The 16,834-nt window shown below is 35.3% G+C and overlaps 1 protein-coding gene across 2 annotated transcripts in view; it reads right to left on the reverse strand.

Annotated features, from left to right (window-relative positions):
- The window catches only part of PHF3 (PHD finger protein 3), a 96,900-nt gene that overhangs the window by 66,956 nt on the left and 13,110 nt on the right, over positions 1-16,834 (reverse strand). The window lies entirely within an intron of this gene.

Consider the following 16,834-nt stretch of genomic DNA (forward strand, 5'->3'; position numbering starts at 1 on the left):
ATTAAATTTAAAAAAAAACTGAATACATAACTACCACAGGAACGTTAATAGCAAAATGGTTTAAGAGAACTGTCAATTGGAAGAGCATTTAAGATGGGTCAGTATTACAGTAACTGAGAATTACAGGAAACTTGAAAGGCCTGGAATCTTATAACTCATATAAAAAAAACTTGATAGAGGTTTCCCTAGATTTGATAACAATCTTAAATATTTATATCATGTTTCAACAGTGAACTGCACAGCTGCAAGAAGCTTTCTGAACCATCAACAAAAATCCAGATTTTAATACTGCCATGTTCCTGTAACTCTTAACATTGTTAGTGATTAAAAAAAAAAAAAATCCTGGGCTTCCCTGGTGGCGCAGTGGTTGAGAGTCCGCCTGCCGATGCATTGCCCCAGTCTGGGAAGATCCCACATGCCACGGAGCGGCTGGGCCCGTGAGCCATGGCCACTGAGACTGCGCGTCCAGAGCCTGTGCTCCGCAACGGGAGAGGCCACAACAGTGAGAGGCCCGCGTACCGACGTACCGAAGGAAAAAAAAAAAAATCCTCTCTCAGAAGTCTTCTGTTGGTCTAAGTTCAAAGCCATGGCTACCTTTACTATTGAGATTTTATAACACAAAAGTTGTATAAAGGTTAAATTAGTCCATTTTTAATTACTCATCCTTTAATGAGCATTATATTCCACATGGGAGTTATGTTTGATAAACTCCCAGTTATACAGTTACCCTCAGACACACTGATGCAGCCACACATGTCTTTTTGAGAGTAGGTTCATCATAATGGTTCAGAATAACTTCAGTTTGCTTCAAACACATATGTGTCTTTAACCTCTGATAATATATACCCTGCATTTAAACAGTAGCTCTTAAATAAGCAGTGACAGATAGCACAGTGATTGTAAAACTGAAGAAACAACTTGAATTACTTACTTCAATGCTGTTATTCTTAGTGCAAATCAATCTCTCATCTTTGCAGAGTTTACCCACTGGAACCAATGTTTCATGTGTTTTTTCCACATGTTAAAGAATACAGTAATGTTACTAAAAATATTAATCCATTACTTTTGTCCTTTTTGTACTGTAATGTATATTGTGTTTTTTAATATTTTTTTGTCATGAGTATATTGTCTAATAAAAGAAAATTTCAGTGAAAATAAAAATGTCAATTTACCATGCTAAAGACAAGATTGAATATTCTCTCTTCTCTGTATAGAAAAATGATTATACAAAATATAATATGAAGAGGTAATCAAGAGGATGCACCCTCCCCCGCCCCCAAAAAAAGCAGTATAGAGATGTGTCAGGCAATTAACAAAAATAATTTTATTATTTTTCTGGATTTTGTAATGGTTGTGGTATTTGAAAGCTTCTTAAAATCTGTTTTATTTCTTTTTTCATTCTAAATAAATATGTACTTTCAAACCAAAAAATAAAATAAAATAAAAAGATATACAATATAAGGTAATATTTTAAAAGAAAAAAAGGAAGAAAAAGCAAAAGAAAAATACACGTAAGAAACTAAGGTGAAGTCAAGGATGATGTCAGTACCCAGAATGAGTTACAAATATTTACATTTTACTACGAGTTCCCTGATTCTAATGAAGCTTAAAAGTCAAAAGTTTGTCAGGCATTTAGCAAAACACTTCAGGGGAAAAAATAGTCATTATATATTTTAAAAGTACTGCCTCTAAATAAAATACTTTACAATTTCAACAGACACCCGCATAGCAGCTTTCATTAGACTTCAAGTATACATTAAGCCAGTGGTCTCCTAAGGAAGTGAATATACCTAAAGGGATGCATACACAATCAATCTGTGTCCAGAAAGAAATTACTATGTGTATTAAATGTTACCTAAAAACTAAAAAGAAATTAAACTTTACCAACAGTTAATCAAACTGACACTAGTAATCTTTGCTGTATTCATGTCAGTCACAATTATCTAAAGAGAAAGAGCTGAGAGAAGAGTGAGAATTTCATAAAATGGAGGAGTTGACACCTTTAACGGCATTTGTTTGCCTTCAACATTTTACAGTGTTTCAGGACGTCACCAATGTAGCTTTTTATTTATATTTTTTTAAAAACTTTATAAACAGTAGATTGCTTACAGTAATTTTAATGAAATGGGAAATGACTATTAAAATCTTTTTTTTTTTTTTTTTTTGCGGTACACGGGCCTCTCACTGTTGCGGCCTCTCCCGTTGCGGAGCACAGGCTCTGGACGCGCAGGCTCAGCGGCCATGGCTCACGGGCCCAGCCGCTCCGCGGCATGTGGGATCTTCCCGGACCGGGGCACGAACCCATGTCACCTGCATCGGCAGGCGGACTCTCAACCACTGCGCCACCAGGGAAGCCCTAAAATCTTTATACCACACAGGTTCTCCATTAACTCACAGCAAAGTCCTGAAAAACTATTTTACGTAAGATTGAGTTATACATCTTTCTTTCACACAAAATGAGACAAATACTTTACAAATGAGACAAGTGCTACAAATATACTGCCTTTTTTTATTATAAAGCAGCTGTAAATGATAAGTCATATGAAAAAATAAGCACCTTAGTCTGTCCCTTCTAGATAGAAGTGACATTTTAGTAATGAGTAAGAAAAATTGCTTCTCTAAAAGAAACTTTGGCTAAGCAAATGCCCGTTTAAAAATGTTTCCATCATTATATAATTTGTGACTAAAAACGAAATGTGGCACCTATGAAAACTTTTATCTGGACACTTTAATAAACTCAACTTAGAATCTGATGTATAAAAGATTTTATCAGAATGACAAAGTGAAATTCTCAAAAATATATTCAATCATACTGCACTCCAAAAAAGTTCTTGTACAACTGATAATTCTAATAATTTTAAAGTAGAAATATCATTCATGATATCTATAGCTCATTTAAAATATCTATTGTATGTGTTATATAATGGACATTAATATATTAGTAAAGTAGGACAAGTATATAAACACACATGCAAGTATGAATGAGTACTCGAAAATGTCTTATTGATAAACACGTACAGTCAAAAGGTTTGGACACCACTCCCTCAATGAAATGAAGCCTCTGATATACAAATAGTAATTCTGACACCCACCCCCTCTTTGGGGTGAAACAACACAAGAATTTATTCTCCCTGTAAAATTTTTGATATGAGCAGATGATCATGATCTATGAACAAAGACCTAAATTTTACAAACTAAGATCTAAGTTCCATTAGTTAGGAGTGAAAAATAGCCTAGAAAAATCTTTGACAAGTGAAGCAGGCTCACCTCTAAAAACAGGCCAAGTATTCAAACCCAGGTTGACCTGTGAGCTGGGACAGGCCTACCAAGAAAAAGGTCCTGATCTCAGCATCCCCACAGAGTGAACTAAAATAACTGCCTGAGCCAGCTGGCTAGCAGCTGCCCAATGTCCATTCAGCCATCCTTCCTCATTCACCAGAATTCCTGTTATTTCACATGGTCATCCAAATTAAGACTACACTTTTCAATCTACCTTACTGCCAGATGTGGCCAAAGTCTTAAGTAACGACCACCAGAATTAAGGACGAATGGTACGTGCAACTCTCAGAAGATGAGCATAAAGAAAGGGGACATACCTTCCCCTTCCCTTTTCTCTTGTACTGGCTAGACTCCAACCTGATAGCTGGAAGAGCCATCTGAAACTATGAGGTGAATATGGAGATAGAGATCATACTTGGTAGTGCAATGAAGAGGGAACTTAGGTCCCTGACATTGTGGAGCCCCATACCAGCTCTCAGTCACTTTCTTCTATTATGTGATAATTTTTTTTTTCTCAAACTTCAGAAGATGTATTTATCTTACCAAACACATGTGGGGTGCTTAACTCTATGCCAGTATGCCAGACGGAGGTGGGATCAGAATGCATGTAGATTTATTAGAGTGCTCTTGGGAGGGACATCTGTGGGAGGGAGGGAGGGAGGGAGCAGAGATGGAGTGAGGGAAAGGTTGGGATGTGGTGCAGCGGCAACAGAGGCCTCAACTCGGCCAACCCTTCAGGAGCTCGGAAGCTGGGGTGAATCTTCAGAGTCATCTTAAGTTGTGGTGATGGTACCAGGCTTTTGTACCCCCATGGCAACCAGTCACTGGATGCAGGTTGCCCTGGGAAGAGGGTGTGATTTTGGGTGAGGCAATGCTACCACCAAGGCAATTCTGAAGGGAGTTCTCAAGGCAATTCTGAAGGGAGTTCTCAGCTGGCAGCATTTCTTTCTTTATACCACTGTTATTTGGAGTTTTCTGTCACTCCCAGCTGAACCTAATCCTAGGCCAAAAGGCCAAACTTTTTCATTAAGATGACCCAGTGAGTCACAATCCATGAGAACCAAATCCATGACAGCAACAGACTAAGAAAAGAATAGGAAGCCTTGAATAGGTAAAGGATTTCTGGTATCAGCCAGGAGACTGAGGATGCCTAGGTCTATGATTTGAGAAAATCCAGGTAACCAGACTTTCCTAATTCTCTAATAACAGGGATATTCCATTGCCAAGGAATTATGAAATTCAACTCCTCTGGCTGCCAGGTACACCCATCTCTAGGATAGGGAGGGTGGGCCAGGGATAGGGCCCTAAAATAAGCTAATCTCTGTCTTCAGCCACTAAGTCAAACAGGCTCGTCGAGATCTCATAAGAAGATTGCAGATGCAGCTCCTTTATCAGAATTCCTTTTTGGTCAATATCCTCAAAAGATGTCAATGTACAGAGTTTAGAGATTTTATTATTCATTTTTCTCCCTGATGGGGAAAAAAATGGTAAGAATAAAAATTATGGAGATTAATTAGACAAAGGAATAGAAAATCAAGATCAAGAAAGCAAGGATCCTTAGTTTTCTTTATATCAAAATTATTTTCAAATTACAAAGTAGAATTCACTACTTTAAAGATTAAAAAGCTGTTCATAAACCATTCATAAATACCAACTGTTCAACTAACTTTTGCACATCTAGTATGTAACAATATTCTATGATTATGAGAAATAAGTATATTTGATCAGTTGGTACCACATTAAACAATTATGAAATTAGGAACCCTAGTCTTTCAAATTGCAAAATCATAGACTATTAGTCTCTCTGCCTGAAGAATATTACCCACTATCCACACATGGTACCATAAAACTTTTACTCCACTGTTAAAACGTACAAACCTCAAATAATTGCGAGATCACTTGCATTAGAAAACATTTAATAATGCAAATAGTTCTGGAACTGTTAGAGAGTTACCAATCATGTTTAAATTGGCTATATACTAATGTGATAAGCCTACTTGCTTAAATCCTGAGCTAAGATCACAGACAAGGTATAAAAATTAATTTTCATTATAGACAGAGTAAGCAGTTAATTCTGGAGGGAAAAAAACATTTTAAACATTTTGCAGATAAAGAATGAGGTGGAAAGGAATTCAGCTGAAAAGAAAGAAAATAAAAGATGGTCAACAACAAGCATAATACATGTTTTCAAAATGGTGTAGGACAAGGGGTTTAAAAACGCTTCTCTTTCATACCTCCGCACAAAACCAGGAAGCACAGGTCAGGCTCACTGTATTAGTATTCTAAATCAACAAAGTTATGGGTTTAAAAAGCCTGTGAAAAGCTAATCTGAAAATATGCCCATTCCTAACCTTTTTAAAGAGAAAAGTAAATTCAAATTTATACATCTTCAGAACTGACTCATGTTTGTTATGTTCTTCTTATATTTTAAACTGTATTTTAATACAATTTAAGATATTTTTAAAATCTGACATGTATTATCTTCAAAATATTGTACCAGCCATATTTTATGAATTCTACATTTTTAAATAATAAAAAAGAGTATTTCCAGACAGTGACAAAAGCAATAAAATTATCAGATTATACTTTGTTCTGACAAGAGAAAAAAATACCTTGCCTTTCTGACTCAAAACACAGGTGATAGTTTTCTCTTTTCTTGCAGTTAGAGTACACCACCACCAGGAGGTAGCAGTCCAATAATCACAGACAGAAATCAAGTTTTAGACTAGAGTTACAAACCAGTGGTCTTACAGTGAGATTTGTCAGATGTGCTATTTCTCCTATTTAAGAAAACTTAAAACTATTTAAATTACCACAATGTAATCAAATAATTATCAGACATCATTTTAAATTAAAATATCTAAAAATAGGGGCTTCCCTGGTGGCGCAGTGGTTAAGAATCCGCCTGCCAATGCAGGGGACAAAAGTTCGAGCCCTAGTCAAGGAAGATCCCACATGCCGCGGAACAACTAAGCCCGTGCGCCACAACTACTGAGCCTGCGCTCTAGAGCCTGCAAGCCACGACTACTGAGCCCACGTGCTGCAACTACTTAAGCCCACGCTCCTGGAGCCCATGCTACACAAGAGAAGACACCAGAATGAGAAGCCCGCGCACCGCAACAGAGAGTAGCTCCCACTCGCTGCAACTAGAGAAAGCCCACACACAGCAACGAAGACCCAACACAGCCAAATAAATAATTTTTTTAAAAAAATCTAAAATATGTAAAAATAAATTAATGTTCATTCCCTTAAACTATCCTAGGCTGCTATCCACTCAAGGGGGAATGATTCACACTGTATTCTCTGATTGGTACTCACTGGAGTTGTACAAACCAAGCAGTAAAATGCTCTCATCCTAATCTTAAACTGGTTACAGGAAAATATCTTTACCAGACAAAAGGAATAAAATCAATTGTGTTTGGAACAATGTCATCATTTTGGATTCCTCTGTTTTAGTGAACTTCTAATTAATCATCCCATGACAATTTACCTCTTTGCTATGTAATTACACATTGAGTAACTGATTTATCATTAAAGATGGACTTCGAGACATAATCAAAAGTCTATGATAAAAGATCAAAATTAGAGAAAGAAGGTATTTTAGGGAAGAAGAGACCACAGAGGGCAGTACCAACAACAGTAGCTCCAGTTCAGAAATCTTTTCAGAACATTCTCAACTAAAGCAAACAAAATAAATATGAAGAGAGAAAAGTACAAGGGGTAGAAGTAGAAAGTACAGGCCTAAAGAGTTCTAAAAGAATCTAGGCAATGATTATGGTGAAAATGGCAACAAGGGATTCTGCAGTCCTGCCATGACTGGAAGAAAACTGCAAGAATAATCAGTTGGAACTAAAGGGGACAGAAATCTATGAATTTTATTCAACAAGTTGCCACTTTAACCACAGCTATAAAACAAAAGTCACCTATGCCAGAATGATCTTCATTTACGTCTGAAATTAGGCTTCTCCTGCCTATTTATGCATTACAGAGGGTCCCAAAATCATTTTCTGAGAAAAATCTTGGCTCTACCCAGGGAGGGCAGAGCACCCTCCTATTCACACAGATGCCCCTTTAAATTTTCATATCCTATCACAGCCCTGTTTGTTTATAAAGCTTGTCTATGCACTTAGCTGGCAAAAAAAAAAAAGGTGGGGGGGCGATAATTGCATTCCCAACAGTTCTCAGACAGAACATTATATTTCTCAATATATTTAGAAATCTGGTGTTAAAAAATGATATCCAAGGCGAGTTGTTTGAAAAATGACCTAAACTCTAACAGGGGACTGGGTCAGACCATTCATTATATTAGACCCTGTAATACTGCTTATACTGGGATACATAATGAGGGATATCATAAGAAAAAGCCCTATGTTCATTGAAAGTATGTTGTTAAGGATTATCTTTTATTATATCACATCACAATAAAACTGTGGATAAAATGTCTTCCTAGTTTTAGTATCAAAAATAGTCTTCCTTTTCCTAGGCACCAGATTTGTTTTTACCTGTTTTCCTCTTCCACAACTGCTAGAAATCTGAGAGCCAAAGTTGTACCCCACCTGCAGACAGCACTTTATTTACTATCTTAACCTCTGGTCCCACTACCCTACTTCTTTCTGTTCCTTGTATTCTTTTCCTTTTTTTTTTTTTTCAGTTAAAAAATTTACTGAATACCTACTATCTCCTTTGTTCTTTCAAAAGAACTTACAAAAAAGAAAGAAAACTTATCCTAATTTTTCTAGAGCCTTGATCTTAAGAGCACTCATGTATGTGAAGGCAAAACTTAAAAATTCCTATCTTCTCCCATTTTAAACAACAAGCAACCAAAAATAATCATTTGGGGAAAGGTTGCAACACTATGGGAAACATCAAAATAAATAGGAAAATGAATTCAGACTATAAAGAAACTCTTACATATATTTATGACACAGAACACTACTTTAAAATGGTATGAATAAAGAGAACAGAAGACTTCTTAGAAATAATGACTCTCAAAATTAAATATTCAAAGAGATGGAAAATATGGCAGTGAATCTCTAAAAAGACATTGAGCAAAATGATGGTAAAGATGCAAGAAAGAGACATGAAACATGGGCAATTAATCCAGAAGGGCCAACATCTCCTAGGGGTCTGCAGAGAAAACACAGAAGATTTCCCAGAACTGATCACTCTCCAAAATGAAAAGGCCCACCAAGTGCCAGCAAAAATAAGTCGAAGACTAAACACCGAAAGATAAGAAGATCCTAAAGTAGGGGTGCAGAAAAGGCCACCTGACAAAGCAACAAGCCTTATACAAACCCAGGCAACCAACCCATCAGCAATACCAGACACAAAATTTTAAGAAAAGGTGATAATCAATTGTTTTCTCTATAAAGGCAAATTATTAGTCAAGTGTAATAATATTAGAAAGGTACTAAGAATGTCATTAAGAGGGCATAGAGAAAGAGAGGAGATGAAATCTAGGAAAACAACAGCTCCACTCAAGGAGGGCAGCGACACTAGGGACGACAGACATACAACAGGCCTGGAGAACGGCAAACCCAGATAGGGACAGGACAGTGACAGAGTGCGCTGGGAGGCAGGAAGGCTGAATAACTCCAGAAGCATGCCCAAACCAAGACAGTGGATAAAGAGACCTGCTATACAACAGCACAGAAATGCAAGCTAAAAAATAGTAATACCGAATGAACTGTAAGTAACAGGTGAAAGGAAGAAACGGAAAGATATCAGGGGCATAGTGATAAAGACATGATTAATTTTATTCCACATTTTTAATTTAAAAGACAGAAAATTAAATGCTCAATCAATGCAAAGTAAAATTAAAATATGTTCTGCTTTATACTATATCAACCTAAGGAAAGCAAAAGTCAACTGAATCAAATAGAGGTAAAACAGCGAAAGGCCACAAAATATACAAACTAAAACCATAAACTGGAAAACTCTAGCCTTGGGCCAAAAATTCCCTCTTTCTGCATTTTCTGAATTTAGAAAATGATATTTAGTGTTGGTGTTAAAGGGCTTATTTGTTTTATCTCTGAGTTCAATTCTGTTATTTTGGTAGTAAGGATCACTTGTAGCAGTGATTAATGAAAACTACCTGTTTGAGAAGAATTGACAATCTATTTAAAATGTCTAAATTGAACATAGAGCAGAAGAAATAAGATGGAACAGAGTGAATTAAGAGCAATCAAAGTTGCTTACATAAATGTAGTTATTACTATGCCTTTAAAGTTGTATTTCAAATAATTTAAAGAAGCACTGAAATACATTAAGCCTACAAATGAGATTTAGAATTAAAGCAAACAATCTAATTTCTAATAAAGAAAACAGAGACACTTTACATTAGAACACACAATGACAGAGGACTCTAGGAGGGCACTGACCATAAGAAGTCACCTAACAGAAACTACATGAGACATGAATCCCCAATGAAATACAACACCTCGGTCAGGGTGGTCATACCCAGCAAAAGTGTAAATGCCATGTCCCCTGGGAACCTATTACTCTATTTGAGGGAACCCCAAGTTCTTCCTTTTAGCCAATCAAACTCTGTCTCCCTCTAACTGCAGCCTACTGGATCTAGCTCTTTCCCACTTTCCATAAAAAAAGTCAAGTCTCTTATCAATGTGACAAACTTTCAAGGATCTATGGCTGCTGTCATGTCCTACTCTTTCCACTTCCCAGCATTTTCTCTTCTCCGCTAATTCTACAAGGTGTTTTTGCCTCTCTTTTCTGGTTGTTCTCTTCTACACACACCCACTTTCACCAGAACCCCTCTAAGTATAACTCAAAATATATAATATTAATGATCAATCTTACAGAAATAAAGTTCTGTTCTTAAAGACCATGAATGTTCTTACAAGGCTAATCAGTTACTCGCCACTAACATTCAACTGAAGAGCACATGCTTTATCTTAACCAATATATGTTCATCTCATTTGCATGACTACTTTACATGTACTAAATCTGTATCTTCTTGTTCAAATGCAACTCTCAAAAATAAGATCAACGGCAAAAAGATGTTCATTAGGCACATAAGTTTAAAAAAATCCATAAACACTACTCAGAGTAATAAAAACAGTGAAAAAAAGACCCCAGTGCAAATGCATAATGAATGTATGTGTACTTGGATCGACAGGTGTAATAAATTTGCACAAAGAGTTTGCTGCCCCCACAAATAAAGTACAAATAAGGAAAACAATAATTAATATCTGACAACTGAATTTTATTGGACCAGGGGTCCACCGCATTTAGTTCAATGTTCTGATTTGAAATGTTGTCCAAGAGAAGCACGAAGCCATGAAAACTTATAAATACCTTTTAAATAAATCTCAATGATGCAAAAGGACAACAATCATTTTTTTCAGAACAAGTACCATAAATTTTAAAATATTACACAGATGAATTCTGCCTCTAATGATGAAGAAGCCCCAAACTACAGAGCTATAATTAAGTTAAAAATCTGTGTGCTAAAAAAAAAAGACCAAATCACACTACTGCTAAAAAACTTGTAAAACCAGTCTTAACAATACTTTGCTCAGAAGAAAGGCAGCACAAGCTGAAATTCTTATTAAACAATGCTACTTGATGTTATATATTATCAATGGCATTCTTGATAGGAAACAACTATCACATATGCATACTAGCAGAAATTTACAATTGAAAAAACTAAACAATATGAATTTCTATACAACTGAAAAAACACTTAAATACACAATATGAATCAACTCAACAAATATGTAAGATACTGAATTCACTGACTGTCTGATGTTTTTAATCTCCAAAAATCATGCTACAGGAGGGATTTTTCTTTTTTTTTTTAATTTAGTGAATGACGGTTTTGTAAGCCATGATATATCCTGGAAAGGACATCTTGGCTTCACTGAAGGATGCAGTAGCTACAAGCACTACGTAAATGACAGGCTGCTCTGAATATCCATATTATCTACAGTGCGCCCATCTTCCTGGTCTTAAAGAAATAAATCAAATTACAGCCACTGAACATTTCTACTCAATATACCATGTAAAGAAATGGTTCATAAATACAAGGTTTATTTCACACTTATGAATCATAGCTGTCTACATAAGAGGGGCATACATTTGTTTGTAAAGTAAGAAAAAATTAACATTTCTTTATGACACTGATAAAGCCAGTTTTTCAAACACCACTTCAATGATTTTTAATACATTCCTCACATAGTATATAACGAATATAGTCAGTATCTTGAACCTATTACTTGGGAAAATATTAGTTTTATTTTAAGGATAACAGGAATTTTTAAGAATACAAATAATTGGTTTGATCAAGATCAAACACTTCCCAAACACTTAATGAATTTCCTCACTTACTGGAATTGTTTTTTTTTTAATGTATTACTGGGTAACATGTATGATAAAAACTCTCCAGAAAGTGGGCACAGAGAGAACATACCTCAACATACTAAAGGCCACATGTGACCAACCCACAGCCTCATTCTCAATGGTGAAAAACTGAAAACATTTCCTCTAAGATCAGGAACAAGACAAGGCTGCCCACTCTCACCACTATTATTCAACATAGTTTTAGAAGCTTTAGCCACGGCAATCAGAGAAGAAAAATAAACAAAAGGAATCCAAATCAGAAAAGAAGTAGAACTGTCACTGTTTGCAGATGACATGATACTATACATAGAAAATCCTAAAGATGCGCCATAAAACTGCTAGAGCTACTCAATGAATTTAGTAAAGTAGCAGGATACTAAATTAATACACAGAAATCTCTTGTATTCCTATACACTAATGATGAAAAATCTGAAAGAGAAATTAAGGAAACACTCCCATGTACTACTGCAACAAAAAGGATAAAATACCTAGGAATAAACCTACCTAAGGAGACAAAACACCTGTATGCAGAAAACTATAAGGCACTGATGAAAGAAATTAAACATGATACAAACAGATGGAGAGATATACCATGTTTTTGGACTGGAAGACTCAACATTGTGAAAATGACTATACTACCCAAAGCAACCTACAGATTCAATGCAATCCCTATCAAATTACCAATGGCATTTTTCACAGAACTAGAGAAAACTATTTTACAATTTGTATGGAAAAACAAAACACCCCGAATAGCTAAAGAAATCTTGAGAAAGGAAAAACAGGGCTGGAGGAATCAGGCTCCCTGACTTCAGACTATACTACAGTAATCAAGACAGTAGGGTAGTGGCACAAAAACAGAAATATAGATCAATGGAACAGGATAGAAAGCCCAGAGATAAACCCACGCACATATGGTCACCTTATCTTTGATAAAAGAGGCAAGAATACACAGTGGAGAAAAGACAGCCTCTTCAATAAGTGGTGCTGGGAAAACTGGACAGCTATATGTAAAAGAGTGAAATTACAATACTTCCTAACACCATACACAAAAATAAACTAAAAATGGATTAAAGACCTAAATGTAAGGCCAGTCACTATAAAACTTATAGAGGAAAACATAGGCAAAACACTCTGTGAGATAAATAACAACAAGATCCTTTTTGACCCACCTCCTAGAGTAATGGAAATAAAATCAAAAATAAACAAATGGGACGTAATGAAACTTAAAAGCTTTTGCACAGCAAACTAAACCATAAAAAGACAAAAAGACAACCCTCAGAATGGGTGAAAATATTGGCAAATGAATCAACTGATAAAGGATTAATCTCCAAAATACACAAGCAGCTCATGCAGGTCAATATCAAAAAAAAAAAAAAACAAAAAAACAAACAACTCAATTCAAAAATGGGCAGAAGACCTAAATAGACATTTCTCCAAAGAAGATATACAGTACAGCCAAACACATGAAAGGATGCTCAACATCACTAATCATTAGAGAAATGCAAATCAAAACCACAATGAGGTATCACCTCACACCGGTCAGAATGGCCATCATCAAAAAATCTACAAACAATAAATGCTGGAGAGGGTGTGGAGAAAAGGGAACCCTCCTGCACTGTTGGTACGAATGTAAATTGATCCAGCCACTATGGAGAACAGTACAGAGATTCCTTAAAAAACTAAAAATAGTACTACCGTATGACCCAGCAATCCCACTACTGGACATATACCCTGACAAAATCATAATTCAAAGAGAGACATGTACCACAGTGTTTACTGCAGCACTATTTACAATAGCCAGGATATGGAAGCGACCTAAATGTCCATCAACAGATGAATGGATAAAGAAGATGTGACACATATATACAATGGAATATTACTCAGCCATAAAAAGGAACAAAATTGAGTTATTTGTAATGAGGTGGATGGATCCAGAGTCTGTCATACAGAGTGAAATAAGTCAGAAAGAGAAAAACAAATACCATATGCTAACACATATATATGGAATCTAAAAAAACAGTACTGATGAACCTAGTGGCAGGGCAGGAAAAAATACGCAGACGTAGAGAACGGACTTGAGGACACGGTGGGGGAAGGGGAAGCTGGGTGGAAGTGAGAGAGTACCATTGACATATATACACTACCAAATGTAAAATGGATGGCCAGTGGGCAGCTGTTGCATAGCACATGGAGATCAGCTCTATGCTTCATGATGACCTAGAGGGGTGGGATAGGGAGGGTGGGAGGGAGGCTCAAGAGGGAGGGGATATTGGGATATATGTATACATATAGCTGATTCACTTTGTTGTTCAGCAGAAACTAACACAACATTGTAAAGCAATTATACTCCAATAAGGATATTTTTAAAAATAAATAAATAACAAATTTAAAAAATAAAATGTATTGCTGGGTAAATCTAAAAACCATATGCAAACACTGCATTTACATAAAGAAATACTTTATGGAGTCAAAAGCATTCAAAAAGAGGATCAGAAATCTACTTACTGTCTCTCAAAATGAAACAGTAAGCATCCTAACTTTTGTGCACCTGCAGACCACTAAAAGTGATCTACCATTTTCTTTCCTATTTTTATAATTGTTACAGCTTCTCTATGATTTCTGGAGACAGCTGAAATATAATGCAAGACATTCAACAACTGGTCTTTAACAACTACAGCAAACCAACCTACATCAGAAGAATAGAGAACAAGACAGCAGTTATTGTTTGCTACCTTTCGCACTGTTAAGACCAAGGTTACAAAATAACCATAAACTATAGCTTTCAATGGCCTGAGGAATACTGATAGAGCCATTTCCCTGCTATGCTTCAGTCAAGACAAGTAGTAAAAACGTATAGAGCCAGGTACAAACATCTGGGTAAGAACTATGTCATTTTTATTTTATAGCAAAAAGTTGAAGCAGTTTGTGAATAGCTGAAACTTACAAAAGGTGTCCATGTATGGTTTTCACTAAATAGTTTACAACAGAATTTCTATTTCAAAACAAATTTTTTTTAATTTTAATGTTTTCCAGTTTGCTATCATTAGAAAATATACTGGCCTTTTACCAAACCAAATATCCCAAAGGGCAAAAGGAACTTTGAAACAATCAAAATAAATCCCCTGCCTGATGGCACAATGAGATCAAAGCAATCCTATAAAGAGCTTTACAATTTTAAGTTTCCCCCACATATTCCCCTACATATCTTAAAAGCGTATAGATATATATCATATATATTAACACAAATAGTTCTGTTTTAAAACCAAGATAAATAATTGTAGCAAACAAATTTAAAATAGGAAAATTGAGAAAATATTTCTACTTATAGATTCTTAAATTAAAAAGTTTACAATGAAATCGTACACAGTATTAATCAGACCTCAAAAAAATTTAAGTACTTCAATAAAGATGTTCTAAGTCTTCTATTAGCAAAAGAAATGTTCAACCAAAGAGACTTTTCATATGAAAAAAAAAAACTTTTCACATCGACAGAAATTTTTTAAAAAAAGACTGCAAGTAAGAATACCAGTATTTCTAAGGGGCTGTAATTTTATAAGAAAGTCTAAAAGGATGATACATTTGCCAGTTCCAGGCCCAATATAACATCCCTGAAACAGTTACTGTATTTCTAGTAATAAGCACATATGTATTCAATAAATGTTCTTCCTGAATTTAGACTAAACTGTGAAACTTTGTGCATATGACCAGTGTCAAAAGTGCTTCACAATAATTAGATATACTGTACTGACACAGGAACAGTGCAAACATAAAACAAAATTTTAAAAGCTTTAAAACATTTAAGAATACAACAACAAAAACAATGTAAACCTATGAGATAACACAACACAATGTATATAATTCAGAGATATACCATTATTAACAAACAATTAAAAAGACTTCAGTGTTAAGGAGTTGTTAAAATGAAAAAATTCCTAGAAGCCAAAGTGTTGAGTCTTCAGGCAGAGAAATCTGATGAATAGCAGGCCACCTAAACCAGACTTTAAGTATTATTATATCAAAATATTACGTAGAAAATATTAAAAGGAAATGAAAAATACTGAAAAACTGTAGTGCAGAAAAAGTCTAGAGTTATTGAAAAACTGACCACCACTACGTAAACCTGAACTACTCTAGGGAACGGAGAGGGGGAAAAAAGCCTCGCTTCTCCATGTGAAGCTGATTTTCCTTCGTCTAATTTTAGCTTACAGAATAGCTAATTGCTCCAAAGTTTGTTGTAATATTTTCTTTGCTTTATAAAGGAACACCTACATATTTTTTCCACATATTAATGTATCTCTGAAGTAATCTCTTATTACGAATTTGATTAGCCCTACAGAAAGTTATTATCCTCTGAAAGCTACTATCTTTCAGTTACTTCAACTATAGATCCTAAAGCAGTGCTGTCCAATGGAAATATAATGCAAGCCACATAAGTAATTTTAAATGTTCAAGGAGCCACTTAAAAAAAAAGGGTAAAAACAGGTGAAATTAATTTTAATACAATATTTTATTTAACCAAAAATATCACCTCAACGTGTAATCTACATTTTTAAAACTTGATGAAATATTTTACAATCTTTTTTTCACAATGAAATCAAATGTGCATTTTAGAGCACATCTCCAATTACAACCAGACTCATTTCATCTCCAATTAGGCCAACAGTTATAAGTGGCTAGTGGCTGCTATGCTGGACAGCAAAGGTCTACAGTTCTTTCCTGGTTTTGAAATACAAATACAAAATACTAAAAGATCTGAAATGGGAGCACACAATGTATTAAATTTGAAGGGCAGGGAGGGGCACTGAAAAAGGTCAATTCAGCCATTCCCCTTGACTCCAATAGGCCTGGGATGACATCATGTCCTGACTGGCAAGGCAATCCCTATTTGCTAGAGAGAGTCCCAATCATGACCTGTTGTCATGATGTAATTATTAACAGCACCCCCTATGATTCTCAAAAAAGCATCCCATTCTAGATGACAAATTATATGGTAACCCTATCTATATCCACAATATCCTTGAAGATAATTCCACATTCCTTAGAAGAAAATTTAAATTTTAAATTCTGATTGTGATGCCTAGAAAAGGAGCTCTAAATTCAAAGAAAAGAACCCTAAATGCACTACCCTCATCTAAAAAAAAAATCTTTACTTTAAATTGCAGACTAAAAAAAAAAAAAAAAAAAAAAAAAAAAAAAT

The sequence above is a fragment of the Lipotes vexillifer genome, unplaced genomic scaffold (assembly GCF_000442215.2).
Source record: "Lipotes vexillifer unplaced genomic scaffold, Lipotes_vexillifer_v1.1 scaffold793, whole genome shotgun sequence".
In the NCBI taxonomy this organism is placed as follows: Eukaryota; Metazoa; Chordata; class Mammalia; order Artiodactyla; family Lipotidae; genus Lipotes; species Lipotes vexillifer.